Source organism: Marmota flaviventris, unplaced genomic scaffold (genome assembly GCF_047511675.1).
Source record: "Marmota flaviventris isolate mMarFla1 unplaced genomic scaffold, mMarFla1.hap1 Scaffold_48, whole genome shotgun sequence".
NCBI classification, from domain to species: domain Eukaryota; kingdom Metazoa; phylum Chordata; class Mammalia; order Rodentia; family Sciuridae; genus Marmota; species Marmota flaviventris.
Window position 1 is genome coordinate 365,611 of NW_027288296.1, and position 19,531 is coordinate 385,141.

General features: G+C 34.5%; 1 pseudogene; it reads right to left on the reverse strand.

Moving 5' to 3' along the window:
* Positions 1 to 5,449: 5,449 nt before the first annotated feature.
* LOC139704236 (growth factor receptor-bound protein 14-like) overlaps positions 5,450 to 19,531 on the reverse strand; it is a 57,211-nt pseudogene continuing 43,129 nt past the window's right edge.

Consider the following 19,531-nt stretch of genomic DNA (forward strand, 5'->3'; position numbering starts at 1 on the left):
CTAACAATTAGAGAAATACAAATCAAAACTACACTGAGATTTCATCTCACTCCATTCAGAATGGCAATCATCAAGAATACAAGCAACAATAAATGTTGGTGAGGAAGTAGGGAAAAAATACACTCATACACTGCTGTTGGGACTGTAAATTGGTGCATCCAGTATGGAAATCAGTATGGAGATTCCTCAGAAAACTTGAAATGGAGCCACCATTTGACCCAGCTATCCCACTCCTTGGTTTATATCCAAAGGACTTAAAATCAGCATACTACAGTGATGCAGCCACATCAATGTTTATAGTATCTCACATTAGCTAAGCTATAAAAACAACCTAGGTGCCCTTCAACAGATGAATGGATAAGGAAAGGTGGCGTATATATGCAATGGAGTATTACTCAGCCTTACAGAAGAATGGAATTACAGCATTTGCAGGTAAATGGATGGAGCTAGAGAATATCATGCTAAGTGAAATAAGTCAATCCCTAAAAAACAAGGTTGAATATTTTTTTTTCTGATATGAGAATGCTAATTCACAATGAGGGCAGGGAGACTAGTGGTACGTTGCACTAGGCAGAGAGATGTGAAGGGACAGGAGGGGTAATGGGGGTTGGAAGCATAGTATAATAAATCAGACATTATTACCCTATATGCATACATGACTACACGACCAGTGTAGTCATGTATAACAAGAAGAATCAGAAGTTATAAATTTATGCATGATGTGTAAAAATGCATTATACTGTCATTTATAACTAATAAGAACAAATAAAAAATAAGACTTTAAAAAATCAGAGGAGGTCACATTCACATAAAAGTTTGCTAATTCCTCCAAGATGAACCAATCACTTAGAAAGTGTTCTTTCAGCGTCCCTACACTGTCCAGGCAATTACTCTAAAGAAAGTCTTCAACCTTCTCTACTTCCCATCATATCAACCACTATATTTAGACAGAGGAAGTAAGACAATATATAAGAATACCAAATCATACTTTTATCCTTTTAACCACAGGTAAAAAAAACAAAAGCATGGCCATCTGTGGGATCTAGTATAGGTAGGCACACTTTGATTGTCTACTCAGTCCCACAAATGGATGGCAGGACCCTGTTGCAGTGCTCATGGGCACTTTCATCAAAGCAGACTCATCAAAATGACTGAAACAAGGATAGAGGCACAATATGGAAAGTACAGTGTATTGCTCCTGCAGGAAGGGTAGATGAGAGGTAGCATAAAAACTGCACTGCCTGGAAAGAAGAATATTGCAAGGTGGAGGACCTAAACATACAATTATTAATGCACTAATAATATACATTAGAATTCTAGACAATGTGCTGAGTGTTTTATTTGAATGATTTCATTTAATTGCCAAGACAACTTCAAAAGTGGTGGTGATGATGGAAATAGTAATGCTTAGTGGTGGGGGTAGTCCCCTCTAGGGGAAAAAAAAACCCAAAACACTCCAGGACTAGACTATGAAGCTACTCAGAATGGGCTAGAATTCAAATCTATAAAGTGTGATAGCAGAGCTATCATCTCAACCTGGTTCCTGGTACCTTGTGTATTGTGTGGCTCTGAATTAGAAGGTGGTAAATTATTTATACTTACAAAGGATATTGGCATGGCAAAAAAACTAAACACTTGATACTCCAACTGAGAAACAAATATTTATGACAGTGAGAAATTCATTTGGGGGATTTCTGCTATAAGCTTTTAGGTCATTATTGTGATGTGCTCTGCCAAAAGGTTGGACTTTCTTTAGGCCATCACTAAAATCATTTTTAATAATGTATAATAAAATCCCTCTAATTTGTGACCTGAGGAATATGCAGTTAGAGACATTCTAAGCAGTACCCCAATTATGAGCATTCCTAAAGGTCCCAGAAGGTCTAAGTGTGAGATCCAAGACTGGCACAAGGTGACACACTCTACAAGAGATAAACATGGAGGTTTGGCTGTGGGAATGTTCAGTGAATGTTACAATATCCCTACATTTCAAAAAACTACTTTGTGCCCCATTAGTATTATGAGTAACACTGTGAATCATCCACCTATTCCCAAATTAATACAGGACAGAAAATTGTAAGACGTATATGGACAAGAGTCAATACAACCAGAAGTAGACACAGCAAGGCACAGCACAGCAGGGTTTCCACCACATTGATAGTTATGTCTCTATATAGTTCATGTGCTTTGAAATTCTATCTACTTTACTTTACAGATTTAAAAATATTCTAGCAAAGGGGTCCATAGGCTTTACTAGACCACCAAATGGAACAAAGGCACCACAAGCACGAGAACTCCTGGCAATGGAATAGCTTTAAATCAGTAAAGCCAGCTTGGAATGCCAAGCTGTAACCTTTGCCAATGACAATCATTCCCCCTTAGGGTAATTAGGATCCAGGGAACAGTCTGATCTGCCGACCAGAATACAACCACCATGAGTAGAGTTATCCTTGTTGGTATTCAAAAGACAGAGACCACATGAATTAATTGATGCTGAACACCCTGAAACAGTAAAATAAAAGTCTACTCATATAAATCAGTACTTTCCTAATACAGGTGTAACAACTAATTATTCCAAATTAAAGCACCCTAATAATTTTAGTCTTGTTGGATTAGTTCTTCCAAATATTTCAAAATAATTGCCTATTCCTTCAATATATGGAAATAAAAAAGAACATCAAGGATTGGATGGCTGCAGCATTCCCTTCTTTCTGAGAGAGTGAGGCATGCCAACACCCACATATGAACAGAAATAGAAGAAAACCAAGCTAATCTGTCATCATTCCCATCCTGACTGGGGCAAAATAATATAATATGGCTAAATCACAATGTAAAGGATTCCAAAGGTAATTTACATGTTCTGGGGAATGCATTTCAACACTGGAGTGCCTGTGAATGTGTCTGGCATTCTCAGATTTAACGTCATAATAAATTTACACACACACAGCCACACAGAGGCAAGTAGCCCTTTTTAAAATAAATTAAGAAAACAATACTTTCCCTCCGTGTTATGGTTTAGATATTAGGTGTCTCCCAAAGGCTCATGTGTGAAACAATGCAAGAAATTTAGAGTGAAATGATTGGGTTATGAGAGTCTTCAACTAATCTACTGCATCAATCCACTGACAGGGATTATCCATAGTCAGGTAAGTGTGGTTGGAGGAGGTGGGTACCTGGGGATGAGCCTTTAGGGTTTATATTTTATCCCTGGTGAGGAGAGCTTGCTCTCTCTCTGCTTCCTGGTGGCCATGGCTTTCCTCCACCACCCACTTCTGCCATGGTGTTGTGCCTCATCTCAACTACCAAAGAATGGAGTCAGTTGTCTATGGAATGAGACCTCTGAAACTGTGAGCCCCCAAATCAACTTTTCCTCCTCTAATTGCTCTTGTCAGGTCTGTTGGTTGCAGCAGTAAAAAAGCTGACTAAAACACTCCATGACCATTTCCTCAGTAATTTTGACTTTTGATTTAAAATTAAAGTAAGGAATTTCATATAAAATCTGAGCTCCCCAATAGTAACTTTAGATTAGCAATGAAGTTAGAAACACAAATAACAAATACAAGCACAAATTGATCAAATTATAAGAATTAAGTATTTAAAATATTACATTTTATGATATTTGTTTGAAATGGAGATATCATGAGAAAGTGCATTCAAATTCATAACACAGTGTGTTTCTATAAATTGGAAATAAATCAGAAATACCCAGGCCCATGATGAAAGTTTGAAAGGGGCAAGTGTGATTATCTCCCACTATTCCACCAGCAAGTCCTGTGTCTTTCAGGGTTTGTGGACACCTGACCAGTAATTTATTTATTTACTTTTAATTTTTTATTAGTTATTGGTGGACCTTTATCATTTATTTTTTTATATGTGGTGATGAGAATCGAACCCAGTGCCTTACACATGCTAGGCAAGCAGTTTACCACTGAGCCACAATCCCAGCCCCATGACCAATAATTTATAATAGTAGATTAATGTTCTAAGTTTTATTGTTTTAGGAGTTAGATTTGCACTGAGAAGTAAAGTGAATATTAAAAATCCAATAAGTAATTATTTTTCAATAATATTGATTTTATTCACATTTCATGAATGCATTCTATGCTTTGTTAACAAAAATGTATAGTTTTTAATCTAAAAGTGAATTATGGAGTTTTGAAATATTGACTAAAAAAAGCTATCTTTCCAACAAGCTTGTTACAAGGCTCAGTTAGAGGGGATGGGCAATATTTTGTATAATATTGAGGTTTACTTGATGTTTTGTTTCTCCTCTTTTTTTTAAAGAACAATGATTATTCTTCCCACCAAACTGGGAACAAGAATCATAGAACAACAACAACAAAAACAACAACATCAAAACCCAGCCAAACAAACAAAACTAAAAAGTAAAAACATCCCAGATTGTCTTGGAGTGGTAACAGGCAGATTACTGTCTCAAGTATTCAAAATCTTTGGCTTCCATATTGATGTTGCCATGCTAAAAAAACTAAAAGGGGCACAAAGAGAAGAACAAAGATTTACCTATTAGGATCCTCATAGGTCTTGAATCTTTCTTTCTACCTATTTTAATTGGTTTACTGACTTATTAATGAAAGGATCTAATGAATGTTCTAAAAAGCATGAGTTAAACATGAAATATTAAGGTGATAATGTTATGTTATCATAGTTTATATATCATAAAGTGTGTGCAAATTATCAAATTTTTTAAAAGAATTTGATCATTTTCTTAAAAATAGATAATCTCAGCCAATTATTAAGAAGTGTAAAAAGTGCAATTAACAATGTGCCACTAATATGTTCAATACTAGTATAGATTTTATGGTACAATTGATAATTCAATGACTTTAATGAAAGTTTTCTAGACAAAAAAAAAACAATTTACTTCAAAAAATTTTAAGCTGCTACCACAAAGTATGATTTGATCCTTTGGCTATAATAAAGCCAGAGAACATACAATTCAAAATTGTTTTTAGTTTTATTAACAAGTCATGCATACTTTCTTTTAATTAAAAACTAAAGATTTTTCATGCTTCTTAATATTAAAAAAGTAGTATAACTGGAATTCAGTTTGCAAAATGGTCATTCTGAAACCTGATTTCTTCTTCATATTTGGTGTTTGAGAATTCTAGGGCTGTCATATTTTAAAAAGGAGCAGATAAATGTTTGAAGTATTCATATTTGAAGAAAATACAGTAATATATGAAACCACAAAAGAACACTCCAAATCATTTTTTCTTAAGGTTTAATTTCAACTTACAAATTTTAAATGACGATTGTAATGCCAATCCAAGTTTTTGCTTGTTTGCAAAGCACGAAATATTTTTTATAACTTTCAGGTGAAATATTCCTTTCACCACAGTATTTTTACCCTTATTTATGCTCTCTTTTTAATATTTTTCCCCCTTGAGTCTTTTCTCTTGAACAGTTTAACATGTAATTTCTGGTTCAGCTATAGTGCAATCCTAGAACAATAATGTTTCAACTTGCAAGGAAGAACACCCTTCTTGAGTTGGTAGAACTCCACCAGCTGGATTAGATCCATAAATCTAGTGTGGCCATCATCTAGCATGCGGAACATTTCACCATCATCTTCCACCTGCAATAGGAAAAGCAGCAAGCTGGTAAATAGGGTAAAGAATCCAGAAGGATGATGGTTGTTCCACTGCAAGCTATGTCTTCATGCCAAAATTGACAAGTTTATAAAACTAAGGATTGTGCAGAGAACAGCATGGCATGCCCACTTCTTTAATTTCACTTACGTTTAAAAGTATCATCTGATCCTTGGATAAGAAACATGCCTCCACTTTCTCTGCATCTAATTCTCCCAGAGTTCTGTTTAGTTAGGATAGTTTAACAATTTTGAGTCAATGAACTGAGAGAAATCTGTACTATTCAGTGTAAAAGTAGACAGAAGATTTTAATGCCTCTGTGTACAGAAATTAATTTCTGTTTCTAAACATTGTCTACTTAATGCCTCAGTATATTAAAAATGACTATTCATATAATTTTTATCAGCAAATTCATTCTGAAGCAATAATATATTATGCTAATGGAATGTCAGTTGACTTTTTTTGTTTGGTGGTGAAGTCTTCTAGCATTAAACACTCATAATTGCTGGGGACACTGATCAAATAATCAAAAAAGCAGGGTTGGTACTCTCTATGGCCTTTGAATGATTTCAAAAAGAGGCAATTCAAAGGAAAGCATTAGTAAGTTAAATAAGACCTTCCTGAAAGTAGATTGAATCTGTTTTACTCTGCCTGATTCCAATATGCATGTCACATATGTACATATGTGCACATGCTGACACACATCAGCAGAAGTGAAAAAAAAAAACCCAAAGCAAGTTGTGCCAGACAAAAACAGAGTCACAGATATTTTAAAAATGTTCCCAGGATTATTTAAATGTCCACCAATCTCACAGTTCCTGTGTTTCTATACAAATAATTTAAAACAAATGAACAAAAATTAGCAACAATAATAGCAAAAAAATGTCTTTGAGAGAAAAGAAGAGAAAGGGTTTTAAAATAATGTTTTTTTTTTTTTAAGGAATGGATAGAACTCAGAAAAAAGAATCTTTAGTGGCCTTTTAAAAATAGGTGGCATTGGGTCTATACAATATTGCTAAATCATATTTCATGGAAAAAAGATAAATTTAATTTTTACAATTCCTGTATTTCTTATATTAATTCAGGCTCATAAAACCATTTCTGCCAAACTTAACTCTGGTCAAAGCACAAGCTCCCACATTATATTTAATAAAAGGAACAACAGAAAAACAAAGTTTCCAAAAGCTTATGCATTAAGATCATATCTAATATACAAATGTGAAATCACAAATTACTTAGTGGTATAATTTGAAAGTGCTTTATTTTTTGTCCATGACTCATTGACAGGACAAAATTTTGGGGTTACTCTGACTACCCCTTACCAAGAAAACTCTAAAAAGAGAGAGGAAGAATTTCAATATGTTTCTACATTTACTCACAGATTTCATAGAAACATAGCATGTAACAAAAACAGGATATGTACTCATAAAAGCTGTAGCTGGGATCTCCTTAACTGTGTATTCAGTGGGTATGATTATTCAACTTGGTGAATGATATGTTACAACATAATCTCATACTACAAAACTGTCATCAGTGCTAATGAAGATAAAAGGTTTTTTTTGAAGATAAAAGGTTCTTTCTCCAGTTGTTTAAACTGACAACGGTTTCATTTCTCATCCAATACTCAATAAAATGTTCTCATTGTACTGCATTTGGGAAGGAACTTGGCAGTATCTGAAAAGTATCTGAAACTGAGTAATGTGAGAAGAAAATCCTTCAGATTATAAATCTCTCATAAAATATTTTATGCTTTTCTTGTGTACTCCATGGTATCCCATTAAAAGATAACACAAAAAATAATCAAAAAGTACTCTTTTAATAGATTCATATTTTTAAGCTGTTAATATTTAGAGAAAAAGCAATAGGGATGTAAACAGAAATAAAAGCAAACATTGAAAACATCAGAAAAAAATTTTCTACTTAATATACCCTGCATTATACCTAAAAAGAATTACAATGTATAGGATAATGTCATAATGTAAATCATATTTTAGAATCATATTAATTACTTGTTCAAATTGAAACATTGATACCCAAAAAGAAGGTTAGTTTTTTTTTCCTCTCATGAATTAATATCTAAAATGCTAGAATTGGCACAGAATGGATAACATTAGTGCTCCTAGTCAAGAACAAAGAATACTATTCTTTTCTCTGTTAATTTATACATAAATACTAAGCACACTCTGTGTACTGGGTATTACACAGATATTGCTAGAATTCAGTGATAGCCACTCTTACAGAACAAAGTCATTTCTGTGTTATGATAAGCCAAAATTAAAAACACTTGGTGTGCACTGAATAAATTATTATTATTTACTGTCAAAATCCAATCCAAATCCAAAATCCAAACCCAAATTCTACTCAACACTAAAAGTATCAAATTTACCCATCCACAAGTCCTTGTTGAATAATCAATCGCTGAGCTTCATCTCTGGAAACCTTGTGGTGAAACCATGGCTGGGACCAATGGATGGCTGAAGAAATAAAATGAATGAATACAAAGGTTTGCTTGCAGTGATGTAATTTCACTACATATATGTCCCCCATCACTTAGTAACCACATGTCACCAAAGTCATGTCAAGCTGCCCATCAGCTCAGTGACCATGGCTAGGAGCAGACATACCCATGTTTGTGGCAGAGGTTTGTGAGGAGGCAGTGGGTCTACCGTGACTTCCCATGTGCAAACATCCTTTTTTTCTGAGCAAGGAATGGGGGTGAAACAAACTCAAATTAAAAATTCTTTCAAGAAAGTGAAATCATGAGTATCCTCCAAGCGAGTCCTTCTTCAACTGCAACTGAAAGAGCTTTGGTGGGATTTTCTATAACTCTGCTTTTCTGACCTGAGAAGTCCATTGCTACCAGGGAGTTCTCAGATATACTTCTCTGGAAAAAAAATTTTGAAAAACAAAACAAAACCAGAAAACACTTGCAAGTCATGAAAATCTTCAAAAGTAATCATTTACTGTTTTGCTGGCAATATGCTTCAATTTGAGACTGGGATTCCCAAAGTGGCTATCAGGAAATTAAAAAGTTAAAAGTACATATTCACTATAAAATGATGCTATGGAGAACTTTGCTAAATAAGTTCAATGGCTATTTGTTAGGATAACTGAATTAAGTGCTGAGTAATGTGATGAAAATCTTTGAAAGCATGTCTTTCCCCTAAAACAAACCTTGTTTTCACATTATCTCCTAATATGGCAAAACTCCAACTGAGGAAGAAATAACCCTTCCTACTGGCTATAAGGAACTACCAGTTCTGAACTCATCTCTGTATTAAACTTTATGTCAAATACACGAACATTGAAGCCACAATTTTATGATTCAAAATATGTAAAATCTGTAACTTAGATTGATACACATCTTCTTAGAAATAGTACTCATGTTTTATAAAGGAGCAAATTGGAGTATGTGTTTTGAAAGCTTATCATGTCAAGTTTCATTTTATTTGGAAAATGAAATTTAGCAGAATAATAATACATAATATTAGATTTCATATTAAAATTTTTATGATGGGGCTGGGGCTATGGCTCAACAGTAGCGCACTTGCTTGGCTTGTGTGAGGCACTGGGTTTGATTCTCAGCACCACATACAAATAAATAAAGGTCTGTTAACAACTATTTTTTTTTAATTATGATGTAATATATAAACACTTTTTCTTTTTTGAAGAGATGGGTGGCCAAGTTAGAGCTGCAAAAACAATTCTGAATGAAAGAAGCACAGACATGGAAAGAAGACATATTTTAAAAATGTAATCAAAACAATGATAAAGTCAGTGTTTTTGCTAATTACTTCTTATATTCATAGTCTCTAATGGGAAAGTAAAACATATAAATCCTGGATCTTATTTTTATTTTCCTTTTTCTGGCGTCCTATTTTGCAATCATCTTTCAAGAAACAGGCATGCTATCCCACAATGAGTCATGAGTACTAAAAAAAGAGAAAATTGCCAAATGCTCTAGTCAAGAGTCTCACATGTCTTATACACTAGGAACATAACTTAAAACTAAGCAAAATAAAAAAAAAAAAAAACTGAATGGAAGTGTGTGTGTATCACTTATTCTTCAATAATTACTAAAAGAACAAAACCCAAAGTGAAATTACACTGGTAAATTATGAGCCAACCTGCATCTGGAGACTTGTGGCTTTCACACACACACTCTCTTTCTACATTTGGAAAAGATACTATAGTCAAATGTGGGCTTCAAATAAAAAATTATCCTCAAGAAAAAAAAAAATTTAGGTTCCTTTATTACTGCCTTACCCATCCCATTTTTAGCATCATTTTCTCTTCAAACCATGTGATAATGGCCGACAATCTTATTATGGTCCATCTATATTTCTAGAGATCTGGCATGCAATCTTCCATTTGTTACAGGAGCCTTTATAACTGACAGCTGCTCTTTCCAGACAGATACTGTCTCAGTAATCTCTATTTGCTGTCACACCTTAGTTTGCCCTTCTCACCCCATGATCTTCCATGCTGGGCCTTGAACCAGTTGGATATACTTTTGCTTTCCCAACATTAATGGAAAGTGTCTGCCTGTCCAAATCAGAGTAACAAACCTGGATCCTAATGATAGATTTATTCTTATAACATCTTTAACTTCACATGCCAAGATGGGTTCTATAATGAGAAGTTCCTGATAACATAAAATTACTGTGAGGAAAAAAAAAAATAAACAAGCTGTTGTTCTCTCCCTACCCAATACAGGGGACCAGATGTACAATAAGATCCCATGTTCCATAATTATTTGGCAAACAGAGAATACAAGACAATTAAAGAAATTTTCCATTTGCTACAATAACTACACTAAGAGGAAATAGGAGTGTAGTAAATGTTGTCTATTGAATGGCAGGTGGTGGATGAAAAAATAATAGTTTACCATTGGTGGACAAAGAAATGGAAGTAAAGCAAAGTCTGACAAACCCAAAAGGTCATTTTCAGCTCAATTTCTTTCACATAGGAAAGCAATGCTGGTAAAATTCAGAATTGGCTGTATTTCTCAAATATTTGTTCCTTTTTCTATCTCTTCTTAGGGGATGAACAGGGTAGGCCGTAGCAAAATGAGCCATGATTTTAATTGCATAGCCTTTCTCTCTAAGAAGGGAAGCCTGCGTGTATCCTGGATTACCCAGGCCAGACTCTGAGACTGCTTGTATCCACTTTTAGTGAGGTTTACATGTAAAATGTTTTTTACACAATATAACTGCATGGCAACTAGCCATGCTTTCTCTGTCACTCTATTTGAAGGATCTTGATAAACCTGCAGCTCAGAATGACTGAACAAGAGGGCAAAGAATTCCTCCAGACACCATTCTCTCATCTGCTTCATACAGTGGACATCCCAGATGAGTCAGGAGATTATGCAACTACCCCCTTCCTTTACACTGCAGGACACCAGAGATCCAACTAAGATCACACACCTTATGGTAAAAATAGAAACCAATATGTCCCATCTAGGGTTATTTCAAGTACCACATAGTGGGAGGTAAAGGAAAGAAACTTCAGCTTAGCAAGTCTAGCCCAGGGTCAAAATTAAAGACTAAAAAGAACTGAGCAGATATTTTCTCCTGATCTCCTCACTCCAGCCAGGAACATATTAAGAGACACTCCTTTAAATGAATTCCTCCTTTACCCTAAAATGAACCAAATCTATCTGGCTTCCTAAAATATCTGCTGATGATTCTCATTTCAAAAGTTGATATGAGTGGCTGTCACATGGTATTATGGGTAGGTGCTCCCTTTGGTATGAGAACTGTTGTTTTGTTTCTCTTCTCAAAACATGCACAAGTTTAAAAGAGAATACTGTTACTTGAGAAAGGTAACTAAATTATTCTAACTTTTTTATGTAACTCACTGAAAACAGTTCCTGAGAAGAAAGCAGCAGAGACAGGTGAGGGGCACCAGCACTATTCAGGTCACTGATCCCTCTGTAATCATCTAGAAAAGTGGGTCTCTCCATACACACAAAAGTAAACACAAATACCTCCCCAAACATCTAGGTCTCCTTCACAGACATTAAGAATAGCATAGATACAGTTCTCAGGTGCTACCTTCTATGAACACAACTCCTGTGTAAAACAAGCCCTTACTACAAGGCATTGGGACCTCTTGCCCCTATCACACCTGATTCCAGTCAGATTCACTCAAGGAGCAGTTCTTTTTACAGATGGGGTTGAATAAGCAAAGACGGGCTAAACAAACTCAGATATGCCATGATCAACAGCAGAATGACTTTAAGTGGGAAAAAGTAAGAATAATATCACACTTGTATTCTAACAAAAGTAATGAAAATGGAAAGGACTTTATTTATAACAATTTTTTTCCTATGATTAAAAGGACACTAAATAATAATTGCTTCCAAAGATTTGGCTGCTATTAATACGTCCATGCTAATAACTCTAGATTCTAAAAGAAAATTTGGAGGGATTTAGGAAAGGATTAAGATAATAAAATTCATTATTTTTTATATACAGATGGACTGAAAGATAAGAGTAAGCTGACAAACTAGAAAATATTCACCTTAAAGTGATTTCTATTATAAAAATCATTACATTCCTTAGTTTCTTATTTTAGGGCTTAAAAGTAATATGATACAAAGATGAAAAGTTATTCTTCCATAATTTAAAGCAACATAACTACAAAATGGGGCTCTTTTTCTATATCATCTATTGTGCTTCATAATCAACATAATTTCATGCCACATTCCTGGAACTGAGCATTTCACCTGGCTCATTACATGTGGGTAAATGTACCTTCCTTGGTCACAGTCAGGAAGAACACATTATTAGCCTAAGTGGAAACACGGTTTTCAGAAATCTGCATTAACTTATCTGTAACACAGGCACATACATCTGGATTTCTAGTATACTCAATATTAAGGAGTGCAGCAAGAATTGCAGAACATAAACTCTAAGTTCAGAAATAAATTTCTGTGATAAAGCACAGGAAATTAAAATTAAGTGCTAAAGAAGGTAAAAGATGTGCCTGTGTGTGTCTGCAAATAAATATCCAAGTTACATTTGGTAAAATTCTGAGAAGCACTGCATAGTTCATGTAATGCATAACCTATATTTTGACTTGTAGTTTTTGCATTTCCTGGAAAGCAGTCTGCTCTTTAAGGACCTGGAACTTAAAAAAATTACTGTTAGAAAGCCAGAAAGTAAAAACATACACATGCGTATATTACAGTTTTTAAAATTTGAAATCATTGGCATCTCTATAATAGGCTACAACAACCTCAGAATCAGTATTAAAATAAATAAGCAAACCCACAATCAAAGAAAATTAATTAAAAAACACACAATGCCAAGGAAAATGTTCTACAAATTATCTTATTAAGAATCTAATCCTCAAATGATGTAATGACATAGAATATACATTCCTTCAAATATTTAAAATATTTTACGAACATATAACATTATGTATTATAATTGAATATTTCATATATGTCCTATGATTTTTATCACAGACCATACACATATGCTATCCAAGTATAAAAAATTCAATATAACATCATACATACAAAGTATAACTTTACTTGACCAAAAGGAAATGGTAAATATATTGTAGTATATATTTGTAATGTAATAGCAAATTAACATAATATAAATATAAAATAAAATATAGGTTCAAAAAATCGATCCTTACTATGGGTGATATACTCTGAGAACTGCAGCCACTTCTGCCTTGATATGGAGGCATAAAATTCTGGTACAGCTTCATGCCATACTGCAAAATAAATAAACAAAAACACAATGTTACAACTTTTACTTTACTACACTGGTAATTCAATTAAAATATTCTTTCATTAATCATATGTTATCAGTATAAAAAAATAATTTTATGATTTTCCTTCAAACAGACAAGTAAAGCAACCAAAATTTGACAGAAAATCTTTTAATGCCCTTCAACAATACATTTAAAAAAGATATGTTTTTTAATTTGTTTGTTTTACTGAGGCTCCCAAATTAAGGTCTTGCTCACTAGTATTACTTTATACTGGTATTACTTACGTTTCTACTTACATACTTACATAGTTTGCAGCAAAATCCTTTGGATTGGTACCTTGTCTCGTGAAAAGAAAGCTCACTTGGGAAAGGTGTCATGCTGTACATTCCAAAGATTTAAAAAACCTCACATATGTCCTAAGCAACACTGTAAAATTCACTCTCATTCTGATGATTGATGAATTAATTTGTCTCTTTGGTAAAACTATAAATTGGGGCCTATCTGGAAAATTCATGGCTCTATATCATTCTTGGTTAAATATTCTTATAACCAAGAATAATTATTCTCATAATACTTTTGGGCTTCACATTCAGAAAACCAAAATACTGAGGAGTCCAGCTGATTTCAGAGTTTCAAAATACAATGTAGAAGATTAGAAATGTGGGGTCTTCACTTTTAGGAGGCAGCATCTGACAGACTGAGCCATCTGGCCATAATGGGAAAGTAGGAGGTCTGGATTCTAACGGGATTATTAGTTTGAGAAAAATTAAGACTGCTAACTGCCATGAGCAAACTTGTCCTGAAGGAATCCTCATCTGAATCTGGAAACTACTCCTTTAGATTTAAGCTATTTTGTTGAGGGGGGGGAGCAATTATATTGGCAGCTTTGAAATTTTTATGATTTTAAATTATTTATATTTATACATATTTATTTACATTTTGGCTACACTCCACAATTCTTTCCATTTCATGAAGATATAATGAACTTCATGTTAGGTCTCAGCAGCCCTGTTCCATCTACTGCTTCCACCTTTGTAATGTTGGCATTTGGCAGGGTGGTCATTGTGTTCTATCTCCTCAAGGCCCCAGCAGCACCTGAGCCAGCAGGTGCTGGGTCTCAAATGGGCCTGACAGTGGAAGTGTATATGGAAGGTGTGGAGGATGACTTTGAAGAAGAATGTGCTGCTGTTGATTCCATGTTGGCCCTGATGAACCATCCTTATCACCTGGAGGAGAATGACCATCTCCATGCCTGCCTCCAGGGGCTGCCAGAGTCCAAATGATAGGTAAGATGGCAATTCAGTGGCAGGTCTAAAAGGCCCCCCCTAAAGGTGCCAGCCCTTAGGTTCTTCAAAACCCCAATCAGGCCACAACACTGCTTCCGGGGTCAAGCTCTAGCCTAAGCACCACCACTTAGCTCAAGGTTTCCCGGTGGGTTTGCCTGCCCATGCCACTCTTCTGGCACCTCCCTTTGGCCCACCTGGGCCAGCCTCTATTGACCTGCATCCCCTCTGGCACCAGGTATGGGTCTGTGACCCACATATCTGTCTACACAACTTCTGAGCAACACCTACTCTGCCCAGTACTTGAGTGTCCACCTTAAATGGGATTCCTTCATGTACCCACACAGATGCACAGACACACACACTCACAGACATGCATGAGCACGCACACACACACACACACACACACAAAGAGTACTGTATAGAAAATATTGAATGACACCATGAAATCAAATCTTACCCATACGATAAATTTTATATAAATAGTTCAACAGTGCTAATTCTCTACTAGTTCCATAAAACCAATTCTAGCAAAGTGGATATATTTGGTAATTAGGCAAATAAACAAAAAAATTGGGGGGAGGGGATCAAGAGAATCATTATTTCAAGATTTTGCTTCTAACATGAATACAAACCCACACTCATTTAAAATTCTGTGTGCTGACTTCTTTATCCAATTATTTCCCAACTTTAAAAAATTATTTAATTCAAGGTTTGAAGGACATTAATGGGACCTAACGAAATTCACTTTAAATCAACTCTAACCCTACAATAACTTTAAAAAGAAGACAGAAGAGCTTAATTCCTAGTCAAGTTCATTATGAAGTATAGATAATAACCTCAAACCAACACTTTAACAAGGAACATGAGGATTGGCCACCTTCTTCATTGAAAAACCTGCTACCTACTAATAAGATGGTTATCTTCCTAGATGTATTGTTCCTGACACCTGCAGTGTTAGGTAGGTACCTAGGTGCCATTGAAGACCTTTAGTAGGCATTTAACTCTTGTCAAGGGTAGTCATGGGTCAACTTTAACATTTCTCTGTCCTATGGAGGGGCAGATAAAAGAATGAAATACCACAACAGAGAAGCCTTCTGAGTTCTAACTGAAGGGAGAGAAAGAGAGAATATGTAACTGGGACATTCTATGTGAGCAATCCACTTTTCTAAGTCTTTGATGTTCTACAATTCTATATGTAACTAGAATTTCTCCAAAGAGAGGCCGGATCTGTTAATATTCAAATGTAAAACAGACTGGTTTCTCATTGGCTACAGGTTAAAGGTACTCCTGGATGTTCGCCTCCTTTTCTGGCATCATCTGGAAAAGTTTTGTCATTGAAATAAACAAGGAACACTGATATGATAGGTAGAATAACCATCCCAGAAAGATGTCCACATCCTAATCCCTGGAACCTGTGAATATGTTAGGCTACATGGCAAAAGGAAACTGAGGTTGCTAGCCAGCTGACTGTGGGATGAGGATTATCCTGGCTTCTCCACGTGCACCCAATGCAATCACCAGGAACTTATAAGTGGAAGGGAAAGGCAGAGGGACAGAGCTAGAGAGTTGGTAGCAAGAGAAGGACTTGGTGTGATACTACTGTCTTTGAAAGTGGAGAAATATCCACCAGCCAAGGTATATGTGTGGCCTCACAAGGCTGGAAAAAACAAGGGAAGTGGTTTCTCCCCTGAAGACTCCAAAGGGCAAGCAGCCCTGCCAAGCCTTGACTGTGACCCATTCTGGACTTGAACTAAAAGAGTACAGGATAGCTGGGAGGAGTGTCACATGCCTACAATCCCAGTAACTAGGAAGGCTGTGACAGGAGGATCACAAGTTTGAGGCCAGCCTGAGCAACTTAGCAAAACGCTTGACCAAAATAAAACATAAAAATGTGGGGGTATAGCTTAGTGGTAGATTGCCAAGTTCATTCCCCAATACTGTCAAAAAGAAAAAAAAAAGAATATAGGATAATAAGTTTGTGTTATTTTAAGTCTCTAAATTGGGGGTAATTTACTATACCAGACTTGAAAGGGTCTTTGAGAATAATCAGATGAGGGGAAAAAGCAAGAAGTGAACAATCTTCCAGAAACTAAACATCACCAAGATGGAAGAATTAAAGGAATTTTTTGGCATATTTCATTGATTCTTGCACTTGCATTTCAAAATACAATATTTGTCTCTTCAAAGATGGCACAAAGCCAGACGTTATGTGGAAAGTAAATGGTATCCATGACTCTGAGATGAAAATGATTCAGGAAAGCCAGACTTGGAACAGGAAGAAGTTTTACAGATATCTTGACTAATTTATTTCATTTATCATTTCATATATACATATACACATACACATATAGCAATGTCTACATATTTAGACATATGTACATGTATATATAAGTAAGTCTGTGCATGCAAAAGTGAAATATGGCAAATTTCTAGCTAAGTCTAAATAAGTCTATAATAACTATTTAAATAAAAGTAAAACAAATGGCAAAAGTGATGTGAAAGTCACCTGTCATAATTATATTGTCATTATTTTTTTTTTATTTTTTTTTGTAATATCACAAAGTGTATCCTTGTAAAATCAATGGAACCTGAGATTCTCTGAGATACTGCTTAATGGGTACATTTTGTGGTGATGAAAATGTTTTGGAATTAGATAGAAGTGATGGTTGCACACTTTGAATGCACTAAATGTCAATGAAATGTTCACATTAAAAATAGTTTGATTAATTTTTAATATCAGAATTTTACCTCAACTTAAAATTTTTAAAAATAAAAAATAAAAATTCCCTCCAAAGCTAGTCTGATCACTTATCTGATTATGATTGTTCTATCCTTCTTTACCCTGATCTCTCTCTTACACAGGATGCTAGTAATGTTTTGAAGAGCTACCAAGTGGCAAATATGGAAATGGCAGCAGAAAAACTTCTAGGTCCAAAGTGGACCTAGTAAATACATAAGCTGAGAACTCGATTATGAAGTGAAGTGTACACTCTTCAGCCTAATGAAAGGGCAGAACCCAGGGATTCTACAAGACTCCATTTCTCTGATGTTAACTTCTAAATATATCAAAAAGCTAGTTTTAGGACACACTCACTGTTAATAATCTAAATCTTTATGTGATGATAAGTGAATCATATATGTTATGCATAGAATATGAAATCTATAAGTTAATAAATTATATTAGTGATCAGGCATAAATTATAAAAAAATATCTGGGTAAATGCTGAAACTTCTAATTTAAACAAAGGATTAAGAAAAATAGTAATTTGTATATTTTGTCAACTTTGGCAGTAAATGATACTAAATAAAGTATACAGACATACTCTTTGTATTTTACTTTTTCAAAAACAAAAAAAAAATCATGATTTTTACCCAATTGTGATTATCAAAGTAGTGTCTTTATAAGGAAATGAGTGATTACTTTTATAACTGTAAAGTTGTGTAAATTTACTGGCATGTAAGTTTCAAAATAAATTAAATAAACATGTGCTTTCAATACATTCTGAAAGAAATCAGTTCTATATCTCTTTTCTACATGTATCTGCCTTTAGAAGGTTCTTACTCATTTCCAAATGCTCATCAACAAATTATGCTTATGGAAGTTGTAATTTCCATTTAACACCCAAGTGGATGATTTAAAAATATGCTCATAGGAAAATCATACAATTTTTTTGATGTTCTACTAGAAGTAAGTTGTAATTATTAAGCTAGAATGTAATTTATAAAACACCTAAATGGAACATAAAACAATCACATGAAACATATCCAGGCAGACACATTTTAAACACACTTCACACTGAATTGTAAGCAATGTTGTATAAACGTAGACTAAGTTGTATAATGAGAGACATCCATTCAGTTATACTGGCTATGGATATAATACTCTTGGAAAAATAAAAATTAAAAATCAGAGAATTTCTAGAAATGGAATATTACTTCATAAACAAAAGATAAAATATTAGCCCATTCCACTTTACTCCACAAATGTTTATCTTTTAGATTAAAAAATACATGCATTTGGTGGTGGTTATTTTTCTTCTTTCTCATGTAGCCACAAAGATTCATATTAGGATTCACTCTTCTTTGCATTTTCAACTACAGATATTTTCAAACTTTTATGGTACTCACAGCATTTAATAGAAATTCATGCCTCCAGTGAGATTACCTTAAGCAATCTAATCGTGGTCACCCAGCACATCCTACTCTGCTCTTCTTCTGCACAGAGCATTTTCAGGTCTCGGGGCCCTCCTGCTTTGTTAGGCTAGAAGGGCCACAGCACATTGTTTATCGTTAATGCACATCTTGAAGGTAACACCTATTGAAATAAAAGCCACTAAAATTATCCTATATGTAAGAGAAAGCTGTCTCTTTATTAAAAGAAATTAAAAGAAACTCAAGCTTACCTAAAAGGCTGAGGCTTGCTTTATTGATCTATCAAAATATTAAGCCTGTACCTTAAAGCAGAATCCATAGTTAGTTTGTGCTCCTTGTTTTTTTTTTTTTTCTTTTTTTGCCCACCAGTGACACATAAATATCACTAATTCAAAATTCACTGAAAAACTGCAAATGCCATGGTTCCTTAAAAAATACATAGGAGTGTTGAAATGGGTACATGTTTTGCAATATTTCTTTTTGTATGTTTATAATGTTAAATAATGTATTCCTTGGGCAAACATTACCTAAATACAATTTCAATATAATATGACAAAAAGAAAATATTTTTTTTAAAAAAAAAAAAAAACCTATGTCACTACACCCTTAAATAATCAGGAACTTGATACAGTTTTATTAAAATTGACAAGCGACAATTTCTTTATAATGTAACACATGCATATGTGTGGGCATACACACACACATTCTATTTTAAACTCTCTATTCTCTTTATTCATCATTTCCAGA